Source organism: Mustela putorius, unplaced genomic scaffold (assembly GCF_011764305.1).
Source record: "Mustela putorius furo isolate JIRA1106 unplaced genomic scaffold, ASM1176430v1.1 tig00003856_pilon_pilon_pilon, whole genome shotgun sequence".
NCBI classification, from domain to species: Eukaryota; Metazoa; Chordata; class Mammalia; order Carnivora; family Mustelidae; genus Mustela; species Mustela putorius.
The window spans coordinates 1,282,549-1,301,270 of record NW_025422008.1 but is presented as its reverse complement, the minus strand read 5'-3'; the positions used below and the strand labels follow the sequence as shown (position 1 = coordinate 1,301,270).

Sequence of the window (18,722 nt, the reverse complement as noted above, 5' to 3'; positions counted from 1 at the left end):
GGCTATGTAACCAGGCTCACAGAAAACCCACATGTGGAGAGAACAATATGGCAGAGGAGCCAGAGAAGAAAAGAAGGAGACTAGAGGAGCTGCTGGCTGAGAAAATGGCTGTTGATGGTGGGTGTGGGGACACTGGAGACTGGGAAGGTCACTGGAACCATGTAAGAAGTTCCTCGAGCTATCTGGACCCTTCACACACACTGATATCGAACCAAGCACTTAATCTCTCAGGTTTTTTGTTAGGTACATGTAAAATTCTAGTCATTGGAGCTGGTGGCTTAGGATGTGAGCTCCTGAAAAATCTGGCATTTTCTGGTTTTAGACAGATTCATGTTATAGACATGGGCACTATAGATGTTTCCAATCTGTGTTGTTTCTTAAATTCCACACATGTATGAGGTCATATGATAATTGTCTTTTCTGATTGAATTATTTCACTTCGCATAATACTATCTAATTACATATATATGTATACTATAATATATATAATATGTATACTATATATATTATACTATCTAATTACATATATATGTATACTATAATATATATAATATGTATACTATATATATTATATATTATATATATATATATATGTGTGTGTACCACATATTCTTTATTCATTCATCTGCTGATAGACATCTGGGCTCTTTCCATTGTCTGGCTATTGTGGACATTGCTGCTATAAACATTGGGGTACACATGCCCCTTCGGATCACTGTATTTGTATCTTTAGAGTAGATGCCTAGTAGTGCAATTGCTGAATTGTAGCGCGGGTCTATTTTCTACTTTTTCCAGAATTACTGCACCAGTTTGCCTTCCCCGCAACAGTGTAGGAGGGTTCCACTTTCTCTGCATCCTTGCTAACTTCGCTCATTTCCAGACTTCTTCATTTTAGCTATTCTGACTGGTGTGGTATCTCGTTGTGGGTTTTTTTTTCTTTTTTAATTTCTTTTCAGTGTACTAGAATTCATTGTTTATGCTCCACACCCATTGTAGTTTTGATTTGTATTTCCCTGATGCCAAGTGATGTTGAGCTTTTTTTCTTTTTAGTTTTATTTTATTTGTTCAGTGTTCCAAGATTTGTTTTTTAGGCATCACCACCCAGTGTTCCATGCCATACATGCCCTCCTTAATACCCATCACCAGGCTTTTCCACCCCTACTCCATCCCCTCCAAAACTCTGTATCTCAGAGTCCACAGGCTCTCATGGTTCATCTCCCCCTCCAATTTCCCCCAACTCCGTTCTCTTCTCCTTCTCTCAATGTAGTCCATGTTTTTCCTAATGCTCCACAAGTAAGTTAAACCATATAATTGACTCTGCTTCACTTATTTCAATCAGCATAATATCCTCCAGTCTCGTCCATGTTGATACAAAAGTTGGGTATTCATACTTTCTGATGGAGGCATAATACTCCATTGTATATATGGACCACATCTTCTGTATCCATTTGTTTTTTGAAGGGCATCTTGGCTCTTTCCACAGTTTGACGACTGTGGCCATTTCTGCTATGAACATTGGGGTATGGATGGCCCTTCTTTTCACTACATCTGTATCTTTAGAGTAAATACCCAGTAGTGCAATTGCAGGGTCATAGGGTAACTCTATTTTTAATTTCTTAAGGAACCTCCACACTGTTTTCCAAAGTGGCTGCACCAACTTGCATTCCCAACAGCACTGTAAGAGTGTTCTCCTTTTTCCATATCCTCTCCAACACTTCCTTTTTTCCTGTCTTGTTGATTATGGCCATTCTAACTGGTGTAAGGTGGTTGTGATTTCAATCTCACTGATGGATAAGGATGATGAACATTTTTTCATGTGTCTATTTGCAATTTGTATGTCTTCCTAAAAGAAATATCTGTTCATGTCTTCTGCCCATGGACATGATTATCTGTTTTTTGAGTGTTGAGTTTGAGTAGTTCTTTATAGATCTTGGATATTAGCTCTTTGTCTGTGGTGTCATTTGTGAATATCTTCTCCCATTCCGTGGGTTGCCTCTTAGTTTTATTGACTGTTCTTTTGCCTTTGGAGATGTGTCTTGAAAGAACTCCTCAAACTCAACACCCAAAAAGCAGATAATCATGTTAAAAAGTGGGCGGAAGACACGAACAGACACTCGCTGTCTCTCTCTCTCTCTGTCAAATAAATAAATAAATAATCTTAAAAAGAAAGATATGGTTCATATATACCATGGAATATTACACCTCTGTCAGAAAGGATGAATACCTACCTTTTGTATCAACATGGATGGGACTGGAGGAGATTATGTTGAGTGAAATAAGTCAAGCAGAGAAAGTCAGTTATCATATGGTTTCACTTACTTGTGGAGCATAACGAATAACATAGAGGATATTAGGAGAAGGAAAGGAATAGTGATTGGGGGAAAGCAGAGGGGGAGATGAACCATGAGAGACTGTGGACTCCGAAAAATAAATTGTGTCTTTTGGAAGGAAGAGGGTGGAGGGATGGGTGAGCCTGGTGGTGGGTATAAAGAGGCATTTATTGCATGGAGCACTGGGTGTGATGCATAAACAATGAATCTTGGAACACTGAAAAAAAGAAAAGAAAAGAACTCAAAACATATGTGGTGTATATAAATAATGGACTATTACTCAGGCTTCAGAAAGGATGAATACCGATCATTTGCATCAACATGGATGGAACTGGAGGAGATTATGCTAAGTGAAATAAATCAACAGAGAAAGACAGTTATCATATGGTTTCACTCATACGTGGAACATAAAGAATAGCATGGAGGACATTAAGAGAAGGAAGGGAAAAATGAAGGGGGGGGCAGGAATCAGAGTGGAAGATTAACCATGGGAGACTATGGACTCCAGAAATCAAACTGAGGTTTTTAGAGGGGTGGGACTGGGGGAGATATGTTAGCCCAGTGATAGGTATTAAGGAGGGCATGGATTGCATGGATCCCTGGGTGTTAATCATGGAACACTATCTCAAAAACTAATCATGTACTGTATGGTGACTAATGTAACATAATAAAAATTATTTTGAAAGTCATTTAAAAAAAAAAAGAAAACAATTTCCTCTTGGGAGGCAAGCCCTTGCTCTTACCTCAAAATTCTCCTTGAGCATTCCTACTACCACCTTATTGGCTTCAAGTACTGACCACCATTAGTAACCAAAAGCACAGAAAGAAAAAGAAAAAAAAAAACTGAAAATTTGCCAATGCTTTATTAAAGATTATAATAACAAGAAAGCAAACACAGTATCACATGAGGTGCCTGGATGGGTCAGATTGTTGAGTGTCCAATGGCTGATTTTGTCCCAAGTCGTGATCTGATGGGTTCTGAGATGGAGCGCCTCTTTGGGCTCTGCACTCAGCAAGGAGTCTGTTTGGAGATTCTCTCCCTCTGCCCCTCCCCCTGCTCTCCCTCTCAAATAAATAAATCTTTTTTTAAAACACAGAATATCCATAAAACTAACTAAATAACAGCTCATCAGGACGCTGAGGCACTGTGCCATCCCCATGTACTTCTGGACAGACGATGGAACTTCTGTTCCCACGTTTACTTCCTTCAGCTCTCTCTCATACCTGGTTTTTCTTTTTCCTTAAAACTTCTGAGATGCAATCATTTCACCATGAGAGAATTGCCTCACTATTGTGTCTAAGATGGCTACAAATCAATGATTTTTAATTAAAATACAATTTGAAGAGTTATTGTAATATGCTTTATAGCAGTATTTGCCATTATTGCTATGCTGTGATCATGGCAAAGGCATTATTTAGCCACCTCAAAAAGGAAGTTGTAATCTCAGAAACAAAATAATAATTAGTTATTCTGTGTTTGACAAGGAATTACCATTGAATAATCACATACATCACCAACTGGGTGTAAGTAAGGGGTAATGTTGGTAATAAGTGTTGCCTGCCCCATTTTCTTTCTCTATTGCCTGTCCGAGCCTTTCAGGCAAGGCTTTATTCCCTTAATGTTTATTAATGCAATTCCAGCGCTTGGCCTTGAAACTGTAGGTTCTTTGAATTCCCACTAAGAAAACTTTTCAAATGATAATGAGAAGAAAATATTGTCTCTTCCTCTACAGTTGCAGAAAAGCAGATTAAGTTTTGTGACACAAAACAACTTTTACAAATGTAATTTCTGACAAATCCATCTCCTAAAACACCTGGCCTTCAAAGATCATTGCTATGCTCTATAAAAGTAGCCTCTGACATCCAAAAACTCTATAACTGTACTTCATTGTCTAAGAATTGCTTTCTAGAGATTAATATTTAAACAAACTCTTCCCTGTTTGTTCAGGAATTTCCCAGTTTTAGCACTGAAAGTCCCACATCCCAGGAAAACTCAGTCTCAGGCAAACCCAGATGGTTGGCCAATGTAATCAACATCTTTGTGTTCTAGAAGGTACAAATGCAAACCAATGTTCTTTGTAGAGTCAGAAGAATATAATTAGCATGTAATTCTTCCTCAAGCAGGAAGATGTGAAACCTGTGGTTGCAATATTTCTTGCTTAAATGAAGAGGCTAAGAACATGCATTTCACTAAATGCAAGCAACTGTAAACAATAAACTTGTGTGATAGTGCTAAAAAAGTCAACATGCTCCAAGTCCCCAAACAGGCATTTATGCTTGTGCTCAAATATTCATGACAAATGCTCATAACAAAGGAAACATATTAATAAGTCTACAATGTACTAAAATAGATTTAGGATTAATTTTAAACTGCTAATTAGTAATAACGGGTATTTATTTAGAATTTAGAGGAACTTTGAGTAGAATGGATTAATGGATTCAATAAATTTCAAAATTTTAAAAATTATAATTTTTAAAATAGGAGTGCCTGAGTGGCTCCTTTGGTTTAATATCTGACTCTTGATTTTAGCTCAAGTCATCCTCTCAGGGTCATGAGATCAAGCTTCACAATCAGTTCTAAGCCCAGCAGGAAGTCTCCCTACGATTTTCTCTCTCACTCTCCCGCTGCCCCCTCCCACTTTGTGTTCTCTGTCTTTCTCTAAGATAAATAAATAAATTCTTAAAAAGTAAAATAAAATGTTAAAAATGCCTCACCTTGAATGAACCGGTAGTACTACATTAGAATCAGGAACATCAGTATGAACTCAAGTTTAACTTCATATAAATACAAATAGATACAAAAACAAGTATAAACATGTGTGTCTACATGGGTTTGTATGCTACATGTATTACCTAGCTCAGTCTGCAGGGAGGGCCTAGAAACAATGATATCCCAGTAGCACATCCAGTTCCTGGTCTTGGACCCACAAAGAAGCATAAAAGAGCTTTCGGTAACCAGAGCTGGAACAATTTGAGCAACAAAATAAATAGCATAGTATGGGATCATAGCATAGAATATAATATAAATATGAGATTACACTACATTTTTAGTAAAGGAATAAAAGAAATGGCTGAAAAAGGGTGTGGACATAAGGAACAAATATTCCCCCCACACACCAAAAGAAGTCCAGTAAAAGGAAGGCAGTCAGAAGATTCTGGCAGTTGATTAATGAAGGTTGGAACAAACATAGATCACACCACTCATAGAAGGAATACAAAAAAGAAGAGTGAAAATTTCCTCCATCAAATCCTGAAGATGCTCAATCCTGAAGCTATCAGATGGGTAGAGTTGAAAGACAGGCCTGACACGAGGCTTTGGTTAAAAGTTTGTATGTAAAGTACTATGTCCTCCATTGCCTTCCACACCCTAGATGTAAAATCCTGGAAACCTACATGCCCATTCTCCAGAGGGTCTCTTCTCTAGGAAAACTGAGGGATTTCAGAGAAGAAATGATCTATGAGGCCACAGATAAAATCCTCAGAGAGAGTTGAGAAGTTTCGCATCTGTAAAACAAGAATTAGACACTGGTTTTCCCTGCTGATAGGAGTTTCAGAAGTGAAAAAGAAGAAATGGAAGATGAAAATTATCAGAGAAATAATATTAGAGAATTTCCCAGAAATTGAAACACAAGTTTACTTATTTATTTTGTTTGTTTGTTTGTTTGTTTGTTAGAGAGAGAGAGAGCATTGTCACAAGCAGGGGGAGGGGCAGAGGGAGAGGGAGAAGCAGACTCCCTGCTAAGCAAGGAGCCCTATGTGGGTCTCCATCCCTGGACCCTGGGATAATGAGCTGACCTGAAGGCAGATGCTTAACCAACTGAGCTACCCAGGCATCCCAAAACACCAATTTTTATATTGAAAATCCCTACTGAATGTCCAACATACTGAAAGACAAAACAAAATAAAAAGATGTAGGGAACATTATTAGAAATTCTGTAACACTAAATCTGAATAACACAAATGAGAAAATACTGGTTATCTTCCAAAAAATAAGAATAACATCAAGTTTCTCTTGGTAACCCTGTATGCTAGAGGACAGCAGACCAAAACCTTCAAAAAATATGAAAGAAAATGATTGTCAGCAATTAATTCTCCACTCTGCAAAATTACCTGGCGAGTATGAGGTAAAATACAGATATTTTTCTGAATGCATGAATTCAAATAAATTCTCCTCAGACCTATCTTTTCTAAGAATTCTACTTGACAATATGCTCCAACAAAATAATAAGCTGATTATGAAAAAGAAAGTTATGGTAACCTGACTTGTTAGATTCAACCTGAAAAAAAAAAATGGTGAAGGAGTGTTCCCAAATGGCAGCTAAATAACAGGTCTGGGGAAGAGTCAGGCCAGCAGTGTAGAGCAAAGGAATACAGGACCTCAAGTCAACTCCAAGCCCCAAGGAATAAAGGGGAGGAAGACAACTAGAACACAAAATATGGTAGAATATTTAGAGGAACTAAAGTTAGGTGGATGGAATTCTGGCAAAGAAAAAAAGAGCATCTAGAAAAATGTTTTTTAAAAGTATACAATAATGAGTGTATTCGTGGAAGTACTGGTTTCTGATCACTTAAATTAGCAATATATCTATATCGGGAAGAGTGGAGGAGAAAGGGGGGGTGTGTCCCAAAATCGATAAATCCCCACCAGGTAAAACAGTTAACTCGGTAAGGATTCTCTCAACTTGATTAATAAGAATATAATAGTATAAGCATATCATTGTAAGTAAGGACATAACCACTGAAAATAAAGCAAATAAAAGCATTAAAATGAATGCTCCTTAAAAGAACCCATTACGGGGGACACCTGGGTGGCTCAGTTGGTTAAGCGGCTGCCTTCGGCTCAGGTCATGATCCCAGTGTCCTGGGATCGAGTCCCACATCGGGCTCCTTGCTCGGCAGGAGCCTGCTACTCCCTCTGCCTCTGCCTGCCACTCTGTTTGCCTGTGCTCACAATCTCTCTCTCTGACAAATAAATAAATAAAATCTTAAAAAAAAAAAAAAGTTCCCATTACGGCTCTTGGTGCTATAGTAGGTGGAATTGATTCTCCAATTTCCCTTTCTATATTGTCATTGTTAGTGTATACGAAAGCAGCTGATTTCTGTACATTGATTTTGTATCCTGCCACATTACAGAATTGTGCTATGAGTTTTAGTAGTTTGGGGGTGGAGTCTTTTGGGTTTTCCATATAAAGGATCATGTCATGTGCGAAGAGAAAGAGTTTGACTTCTTCTTCAGCAATTTGAATACCTTTTATTTCTTTTTGTTGTCTAGTTGCTGTTGCTAGGACTTCTAGTACTATGTTGAACAACATAAGATACTTGGGAATAGACCTAACCAAAGAGGTAAAGGATCTGTCCTCGAGGAACTACAGAACATTCATGAAAGAAATTAAAGAAGACACAAAAAGATGGGAAAGCATTCCATGCTCTTGGATCAGAAAAATAAACATTGTTAAAATGTCTATACTGCCTGGAGCAATCTATACTTTCATGCCATCCTGATCAAAATTCCACCAGCATCTTTCAGAGTCCTGAAACAAACAACCTAAAGTTTTTATGGAGCCAGAAGAGACCCCAAATTGCTAGGGAAATGTTGAAAAAGAAAAACAAAACTGGGGGGATCATGTTGCCTGATTTCAAGCTGTCCTACAAAGCTGTGATCACAAAGACAGCATGGTACTGGTACAAAAACAGACACGTAGACCAGTGGAGCAGAGTACAGAGCCCAGATATGGACCTGAACTCTATGGTCAACTAATCTTCAACAGAGCAGGAAAAAAATCCAGTGGGAAAAAAAGTCTCTTCAATAAATGGTGCTGGGAAAATTGGACAGCTATGTATAGAAGAAAGAAACCGAACCATTCTCCTACACCATTCTCTTACACAAAGATAAACTCAAAATGAATAAAAGACCTCAACATGAGGCAGAAATCTATCAAAACCCTAGAGGAGAACATAGGCAGTAACCTCTTTGACACTGGCCACAGCAACTACTTTCAAGACATGTCTCCAAAGGCAAAGGAAACAAAAGCAAAAATGGACTTTTGGGACTTCATCTAGATCAAAACCTTCTGCACAGCAAAGGAAACAGTCAACAAAATAAAGAGGCAATCCAGAATGGGAGAAGATATTCTCAAGTGACACTACAGACAAAGGGCTGATATCCAAGATATATAAAGAAGCCCTCAAACTCAACACCCCCAAACCAGATAATCATGTCAAAAAATGGACAGAAGACATTAAAAAACAAATCTCCAGAGAAGACACACAAATGGCTAACAGATACATGAAAAAATGTTCATTATCACTAGCCATCAGGGAGATTCAAATCAAAACTACAGTGAGAGATTACCTTACACCACTTAGAATGGCCCAAATTAACAAGACAGGAAACAAGAAATGTTGGAGAGGATGTGGAGAAAGGGGAACCCTCTTACGGTGTTTTTGGGAAAGCAAGTTGGTGCAGCCACTTTGGAAAACAATGTGGAGATTCCTTAGGAAATTAAAAGTAGAGCTACCTTATCACCCTGCCATTGCACTACAGGGTATTTACCCCAAAGATACAGATGTCATGAAATGAAGGGTCATCCATACACCAATGTTCATTAGCAGCAAGGGCCACAGTTGCCAGACTGTGGAAAGAGCCAAAATGCCCTTCATCAGGAGAATGGATAAAGAAGATATGGTCTATATATACTATGGAGTATTATGCCTCTATCAGCAAGGATGAATACACGGACGGAGGAGTCAAGATGGCAGAGAAGTAGCAGGCTGTGAGGAGGAGTCAAGATGGCGGAGAAGTAGCAGGCCGAGACTACTTCAGCTAGCCGGAGATCAGCTAGATAGCTTATCTAAAGATTGCAAACACCTGAAAATCCATCGGCAGATCGAAGAGAAGAACAGCAATTCTGGAAACAGAAAAACAACCACTTTCTGAAAGGTAGGACCGGCGGAGAAGTGAATCCAAAGCGACGGGAAGATAGATCCCAGGGGGAGGGGCCGGCTCCCGGCAAGCGGCGGAGCAACGGAGCACAAAATCAGGACTTTTAAAAGTCTGTTCCGCTGAGGGACATCGCTCCAGAGGCTACCCAGGGCAAAACCCACACGGGGTCAGCGTGGCCTCAGGTCCCGCAGGGTAACAGAAGGATCGGGGGTGTCTGAGTGTAGCAGAGCTTGCGGGTATTGGAACGGGAAAGCCGGCTACAGAGACAGAGCCGACAGTAAGCTCGCAGCTCGGGGTGACCTTGAACCGGTCGCAGGCTCAGTGAGCTCAGAGCGCGGCCGGAGGTCAGGCAGACGGGAGTAACTGGGCGCGGATTCTCAGAGCGGGCACTGAGGAGTGCGGCCCTGGGCTCTCGGCTCCTCCGGGCCAGAGACCAGAAGGCCGCCATTTGTGTTCCCGTCCTCCAGAACTCTACGGAAAGCGCTCAGGGAACAAAAGCTCCTGAAAGCAAACCCAAGCGGATTGGTAAGGGCAGTGCAATTCTGCCTGGGGCAAAGACACTTGAGAATCACAACAACAGGCCCCTCCCCCAGAAGATCAACAAGAAATCCAGCCGAGACCAAGTTCACCTACCAAAGAGTGCGGTTTCAATACCAAGGAGAGCAGCAGAATTCTAGAGGAGGAGAAAGCAAAGCACGGAACTCATGGCTTTTTCCCTGTGATTATTTTTTAGTCTTGCGGTTAATTTAATTTTTTTCTTTTTCATTTTTTGTTTTTTTTTTCTCGCCTTCGGGTAAAATTTTTTTTTAACTCTTACCTTTTTCTTTTTTAACGATTTTTTACTAGTTTATCTAATACATATATTTTTTCATTTTTATATTTTTCTTAGGTGTTTTTTTTTTCTTTCTATTTTCGTTTTTTTCTTATTCTTTTTTTTCTTTCTTCCTTTTTGAACCTCTTTTTATCCCTTTCTCCCCCCTCACGATTTGGGATCTCTTCCAATTTGGTTAAAGCATATTTTCCTGGGGTTGTTGCCACCCTTTTAGTATTTTACTTGCCCCTTCATATACTCTTCTCTGGACAAAATGACAAGACGAAAAAATTCAACACAAAAAAAAGAACAAGAGGCAGTACCGAAGGCTAGGGACCTAATCAATACAGACATTGGTAATATATCAGATCTAGAGTTCAGAATGACAATTCTCAAGGTTCTAGCCGGGCTCAAAAAAGGCATGGAAGATATTAGAGAAACCCTCTCGAGAGATATAAAAGCCCTTTCTGGAGAAATAAAAGAACTAAAATCTAACCAAGTTGAAATCAAAAAAGCTATTAATGAGGTGCAATAAAAAATAGAGGCTCTCACTGCTAGGATAAATGAGGCAGAAGAAAGAATTAGTGATATAGAAGACCAAATGACAAAGAATAAAGAAGCTGAGCAAAAAAGGGACAAACAGCTACTGGACCACGAGGGGAGAATTCGAGAGATAAGCGACACCATAAGACGAAACAACATTAGAATAATTGGGATTCCAGAAGAAGAAGAAAGAGAGAGGGGAGCAGAAGGTATACTAGAGAGAATTATTGGGGAGAATTTCCCCAATATGGCAAAGGGAACGAGCATCAAAATTCAGGAGGTTCAGAGAATGCCCCTCAAAATCAATAAAAATAGGCCCACACCCTGTCACCTAATAGTAAAATTTACAAGTCTCAGTGACAAAGAGAAAATCCTGAAAGCAGCCCGGGAAAAGAAGTCTGTAACATACAATGGTAAAAATATTAGATTGGCAGCTGACTTATCCACAGAGACCTGGCAGGCCAGAAAGAGCTGGCGTGATATTTTCAGAGCACTAAATGAGAAAAACATGCAGCCAAGAATACTATATCCAGCTAGGCTATCATTGAAAATAGAAGGAGAGATTAAAAGCTTTCAGGACAAACAACAACTGAAAGAATTTGCAAACACCAAACCAGCTCTACGGGAAATATTGAATGGGTTCTCTAAGCAAAGAGAGATACTACAAGTGGTAGATCAGAGAGGAACAGAGACCATATACAGTAACAGTCACCTTACAGGCAAAACAATGGTACTAAATTCATCTCTCTCAATAGTTACCCTGAATGTTAATGGGCTAAATGCCCCTGTCAAAAGACACAGGGTATCAGAATGGATAAAAAAACAAAACCCATCTATATGTTGCCTCCAAGAAACTCATTGTAAGCCCGAAGACACCTCCAGATTTAAAGTGAGGGGGTGGAAAAGAATTTACCATGCTAATGGACATCAGAAGAAAGCAGGAGTGGCAATCTTTATATCAGATCAATTAGATTTTAAGCCAAAGACTATAATAAGAGATGAGGAAGGACACTATATCATACTCAAAGTGTCTGTCCAACAAGAAGATTTAACAATTTTAAATATCTATGCCCCCAATGTGGGAGCAGCCAACTATATAAACCAATTAATAACAAAATCAAAGAAACACATCAACAATAATACAATAATAGTAGGGGACTTTAACACTCCCATCACTGAAATGGACAGATCATCCAAGCAAAAGATCAGCAAGGAAATAAAGGCCTTAAACGACACACTGGACCAGATGGACATCACAGATATATTCAGAATATTTCATCCCAAAGCAACAGAATACACATTCTTCTCTAGTGCACATGGAACATTCTCCAGAATAGATCACATCCTTGGTCCTAAATCAGGATTCAACCGGTATCAAAAGATCGGGATCATTCCCTGCATATTTTCAGACCACAATGCTCTAAACCTAGAACTCAACCACAAAAGGAAGTTTGAAAAGAACGAAAATACATGGAGACTAAACAGCATCCTTCTAAAGAATGAATGGGTCAACCGGGAAATTAAAGAAGAATTGAAAAAAATCATGGAAACAAATGATAATGAAAATACAACGGTTCAAAATCTGTGGGACACAACAAAGGCAGTCCAGAGAGGAAAATATATAGTGGTACAAGCCTTTCTCAAGAAACAAGAAAGGTCTCAGGTACACAACCTAATCCTACACCTAAAGGAGCTGGAGAAAGAACAAGAAAGAAACCCTAAGCCTAGCAGGAGAAGAGAAATCATAAAGATCAGAGCAGAAATCAATGAAATAGAAACCAAAAAAACAATAGAACAAATCAACGAAAGTAGGAGCTGGTTCTTTGTAAGAATTAATAAAATTGATAAACCCCTGGCCCGACTTATCAAAAAGAAAAGAGAAAGGACCCAAATAAATAAAATCATGAATGAAAGAGGAGAGATCACAACTAACACCAAAGAAATACAAACTATTATAAGAACATACTATGAGCAACTCTACGCCAACAAATTTGACAATCTGGAAGAAATGGATGCATTCCTAGAAACATATAAACTACCAAACCTGAACCAGAAAGAAACAGAAAGCCTGAACAGACCCATAACCAGTAAGGAGATTGAAACAGTCATTAAAAATCTCCAAACAAACAAAAGCCCAGGGCCAGATGGCTTCCCGGGGGAATTCTACCAAACATTTAAAGAAGAACTAATTCCTATTCTCCTGAAACTGTTCCAAAAAATAGAAATGGAAGGAAAACTTCAAACTCATTTTATGAGGCCAGCATCACCTTGATCCCAAAATCAGACAAGGATCCCACCAAAAAAGAGAGCTATAGACCAATATCCTTGATGAACACAGATGCGAAAATACTCAACAAAATACTAGCCAATAGGATTCAACAGTACATTAAAAAGATTATTCACCACGACCAAGTGGGATTTATTCCAGGGCTGCAAGTTTGGTTCAACATCCGCAAATCAGTCAATATGATACAACACATCAATAAAAGTAAGAACAAGAACCATATGATACTCTCGATAGATGCCAAAAAAGCATTTGACAAAGTACAGCATCCCTTCCTGATCAAAACTCTTCAAAGTGTAGGGATAGAGGGCACATACCTCAATATCATCAAAGCCATCTATGAAAAACCCACCGCAAATATCATTCTCAATGGAGAAAAACTGAAAGCTTTTCCGCTAAGGTCAGGAACACGGCAGGGATGTCCATTATCACCACTGCTATTCAACATAGTACTAGAGGTCCTAGCCTCAGCAATCAGACAACAAAAGGAAATTAAAGGCATCCAAATCGGCAAAGAAGAAGTCAAATTATCACTCTTCGCAGATGATATGATACTATATGTGGAAAACCCAAAAGACTCCACTCCAAAACTGCTAGAACTTATACAGGAATTCAGTAAAGTGTCAGGATATAAAATCAATGCACAGAAATCAGTTGCATTTCTCTACAGCAACAGCAAGACAGAAGAAAGGGAAATTAAGGAGTCAATCCCATTTACAATTGCACCCCAAACCATAAGATACCTAGGAATAAACCTAACCAAAGAGACACAGAATCTATACTCAGAAAACTATAAAGTACTCATGAAAGAAATTGAGGAAGACACAAAGAAATGGAAAAATGTTCCATGCTCCTGGATTGGAAGAATAAATATTGTGAAAATGTCTATGCTACCTAAAGCAATCTACACATTTAATGCAATTCCTACCAAAGTACCATCCATCTTTTTCAAAGAAATGGAACAAATAATTCTAAAATTTATATGGAACCAGAAAAGACCTCGAATAGCTAAAGGGATATTGAAAAAGAAAGCCAACGTTGGTGGCATCACAATCCCGGACTTCAAGCTCTATTACAAAGCTGTCATCCTCAAGACAGCATGGTACTGGCACAAAAACAGGCACATAGATCAATGGAACAGAATAGAGAGCCCAGAAATAGACTCTCAACTCTATGGTCAACTAATCTTCGACAAAGCAGGAAAGAATGTCCAATGGAAAAAAGACAGCCTCTTCAATAAATGGTGCTGGGAAAATTGGACAGCCACATGCAGAAAAATGAAATTGGACCATTTCCTTACACCACACACGAAAATAGACTCAAAATGATGAAGGACCTCAATGTGCGAAAGGAATCCATCAAAATCCTTGAGGAGAACACAGGCAGCAACCTCTTCGACCTCCGCCGCAGCAACATCTTCCTAGGAACAACGCAAAAGGCAAGGGAAGCAAGGGCAAAAATGAACCATTGGGATTTTATCAAGATCAAAAGCTTTTGCACAGCAAAGGAAACAGTTAACAAAATCAAAATACAACTGACAGAATGGGAGAAGATATTTGCAAACGACATATCAGATAAAGGACTAGTGTCCAGAATCTATAAAGAACTTAGCAAACTCAACACCCAAAGAACAAATAATCCAATCAAGAAATGGGCAGAAGACATGAACAGACATTTCTGCAAAGAAGACATCCAGATGGCCAACAGACACATGAAAAAGTGCTCCATATAACTCGGCATCAGGGAAATACAAATAAAAACCACAATGCGATATCACCTCACACCAGTCAGAATGGCTAAAATCAACAAGTCAGGAAATGACAGATGCTGGCGAGGATGCGGAGAAAGGGGAACCCTCCTACACTGTTGGTGGGAATGCAAGCTGGTGCAACCTCTCTGGAAAACAACATGGAGGTTCCTCAAAATGTTGAAAATAGAACTGCCCTATGACCCAGCAATTGCACTACTGGGTATTTACCCTAAAGATACAAATGTAGTGATCCAAAGGTGCACGTGTACTCGAATGTTTATAGCAGCAATGTCCACAATAGCCAAACTATGGAAAGAACCTAGATGTCCATCAACAGATGAATGGATCAAGAAGATGTGGTATATATACACAATGGAATACTATGCAGCCATCAAAAGAAATGAAATCTTACCATTTGCGACAACATGGATGGAACTAGAGTGTATCATGCTTAGCAAAATAAGTCAAGCGGAGAAAGACAACTATCATATGATCTCCCTGATATGAGGAAGTGGTGATGCAACATGGGGGCTTAAGTGGGTACGAGAAGAATAAATGAAAGAAGATGGGATTGGGAGGGAGACAAACCATAAGTGACTCTTAATCTCACAAAACAAACTGAGGGTTGCCGGGGGGAGGGGGTTTGGGAGAAGGGGGTGGTATTATGGACATTGGGGAGGGTATGTGTTTTGGAGATTGCTGTGAAGTGTGTAAACCTGGTGATTCACAGACCTGTACCCCTGGGGATAAAAATATATGTTTATAAAAAATAAAAAATTATATTAAAAAAAAAAAGAAGTAGCAGGCTGAGACTACTTCAGCTAGAAGGAGATCAGCTAGATAGCTTATCTAAAGATTGCAAACACCTGCAAATCCATTGGAAGATCAAAGAGAAGAAGAACAGCAATTCTGGAAACAGAAAAACAACCCCTTTCTAAAAGGTAGGACTGGAGGAGAAGTGAATCCAAAGCGACGGGAATATAGACCCCGGGGGAGGGGCCAGCTCCCAGCAAGCGGCGGAGCAACGGAGCACAAATTCGGGACTTTTAAAAGTATTTTCCACTAAGGGACATAGCTCCAGAGGCTAAACCAGGGCGAAGCCCACGAGGGGTTAGCGTGGCCTCAGGTCCCGCAGGGTCACAGAAGGATTGGGGGTGTCTGAGTGTCGCAGAGCTTGCAGGTATTGGAACGGGAAAGCTGGCTACAGAGACAGAGCCGACAGTAAGATCACAGCTCGGTGTTACCTAGAACCGGTCGCAGGCTGGGTGAGCTCGGAGCGGGGCCGGAGGTCAGGCAGACGGGAGTTACTGGGTGCTGTTCTCTGAGGGCGCACTGAGGAGTGGGGCCCCAGGGCTCTCGGCTCCTCCGGGCCAGAGACCAGGAAGAGGCCATTTGTATTTCCGTCCTGCGGAACTCTACGGAAAGCACTCAGGGAACAAAAATGCTGAAAGCAAACCCGGGTGGACTACTCACCCCGGCCCCTGGTAAGGGTGGTGCAATTCTGCCTGGGGCAAAGACACTTGAGAATCCCTACTCCAGGCCCCTCCCCCAGAAGATCAACAAGAAATCCAGCCAAGACCAAGATCACCTACCAAGGAGTGCGGTTTCATTACCAAGGAGAGCAGCAGAATTCCAGAGGAGGAGAAAGCAAAGCACGGAACTCATGGCTTTCTCCATGTGATTTTTTTAGTCTTGCAGTTAATTTAATTTTTTTTTTATTTTTTTTTTCTCTTCTTCTGCTAAAATTTTTTTTAACTTTTACCTTTTCTTTTTTAATGTTTTTTAACTACTTTATCTAATATATACATTTTTTTCTTTTTTATATTTTTCTTTATTCGTTTTCTTTTTTTTCTTTCTTTCTTTTTGAACCTCTTTTTATCCCCTTTCTCCTCCTTCACAATTTGGGATCTCTTCTGATTTGGTTAAAGCATATTTTCCTGGGGTTGTTGCCACCCTTTTAGTATTTTACTTGCTCCTTCATATACTCTTATCTGGACAAAATGACAAGACGAAAAAATTCACCACAAAAAAAAGAAACAAGAGGTAGTACCGAAGACTAGGGACCTAATCAATACAGACATTGGTAATATCTCAGATCTAGAGTTCAGAATGACAATTCTCAAGGTTCTAGCCGGGCTCGAAAAAGGCATGGAAGATATAGGAGAAACCCTCTCAGGAGATATAAAAGCCCTTTCTGGAGAAATAAAAGAACTAAAATCTAACCAAGTTGAAATCAAAAAAGCTATTAATGAGGTGCAATAAAAAATAGAGGCTCTCACTGCTAGGATAAATGAGGCAGAAGAAAGAATTAGTGATATAGAAGACCAAATGACAGAGAATAAAGAAGCGGAGCAAAAGAAGGACAAACAGCTACTGGACCACGAGGGGAGAATTCGAGAAATAAGTGACACCATAAGATGAAACAACATTAGAATAATTGGGATTCCAGAAGAAGAAGAAAGAGAGAGGGGAGCAGAAGGTATACTGGAGAGAATAATTGGAGAGAATTTCCCCAATATGGCAATGGGAACAAACATCAAAATTCAGGAGGTTCAGAGAACGCCCCTCAAAATCAATAAGAATAGGCCCACACCCCATCACCTAATAGTAAAATTTTCACGTCTTAGTGATAAAGAGAAAATCCTGAAAGCAGGTGCACTGAAAGCAGCCCGGGAAAAGAAGTCTGTAACATACAATGGTAAAAATATTAGATTGGCAGCTGACTTATCCACAGAGACCTGGCAGGCCAGAAAGAGCTGGCATGATATTTTCAAAGCACTAAACGAGAAAAACATGCAGCCAAGAATACTATATCCAGCTAGGCTATCATTGAAAATAGAAGGAGCAATTAGGATGCTGTCTTCCAGAAATCAGGAATGAGTGTTCTGATTGCCGCTTGCGGCTTTTGGTCAAGAGGATGCAGTGAAAATGCAGGTCAGCGCGCTTGCAAACCCACCACCACTAGGATAAGCCCTTACTCCTATGGCTGAAGCACTTCAAGAGTATTTAAAATACCTAGGGGCTTCACTCCCCTTCATTTCCCCCTTTTTTCCATTTTGGGAGGCAAGCATATAAGCGGTAGAACATGGAAAAGCAACCGCAGGTACAGGGACATTTAGAAAGCTACCCTTGCCCAGGGAAAGGTGCAGGCTCATAAATGGAGGTTCCTCAAAATGTTGAAACCAGCAACATGTAGATGTATGTAGCAACATAGCATGCATTGCTATGACCCAGCAATTGCACTACTGGGTATTTACCCTAAAGATATAAACGTAGTGATCCAAAGGGGCACGTGCACCCGAATGTTTATAGCAGCAATGTCCACAATAGCCAAACTATGGAAAGAACCTAGATGTCCATCAACAGATGAATGGATCAAGAAGATGTGGTATATATACACAATGGAATACTATGCAGCCATCAAAAGAAATGAAATCTTACCATTTGCGACAACATGGATGGAACTAGAGAGTATCATGCTTAGCAAAATAAGTCAAGCGGAGAAAGACAACTATCATATGATCTCCCTGATATGAGGAAGTGTTTATGCAACATGGGGGCTTAAGTGGGTAGGAGAAGAATCAAGGAAACAAGATGGGATTGGGAGGGAGACAAACCATAAGTGACTCTTAATCTCACAAAACAAACTGAGGGTTCCTGGGGGGAGCGGGGTTGGGAGAAGGGGGGTTGGGTTATGGACATTGGAGAGGGTATGTGCTTTGGTGAGTGCTGTGAAGTGTGTAAACCTGGTGATTCACAGACCTGTACCCCTGGGGATAAAAATATATGTTTATAAAAAATTAAAAAATTAAAAATTAAAATAATTAAAAAAAAGAAAGGATGAATACACAACTTTTGTATCAATATGGACAGAACTAGAAGAAATTTTGTTGAGTGAAATAAGTCAAGCAGAGTCAGTTATTATATGGTTTCACTTACTTGTGGAGCATAAGGAATAACATGGAGGACATGGTGAGATGGAGAGAAGTGATTTAGAGGGAAATTGGAGGGGGAGGGGAACCATGAGAGACTGTAGATTCTGAGAAACAAACTGAGGGTTT

At 39.8% G+C, this 18,722-nt stretch overlaps 1 pseudogene; it reads left to right on the top strand.

Moving 5' to 3' along the window:
- The first annotated feature begins 47 nt into the window (after window positions 1–47).
- Window positions 48–18,722, top strand: part of LOC123387584 — a 39,983-nt pseudogene continuing 21,308 nt past the window's right edge.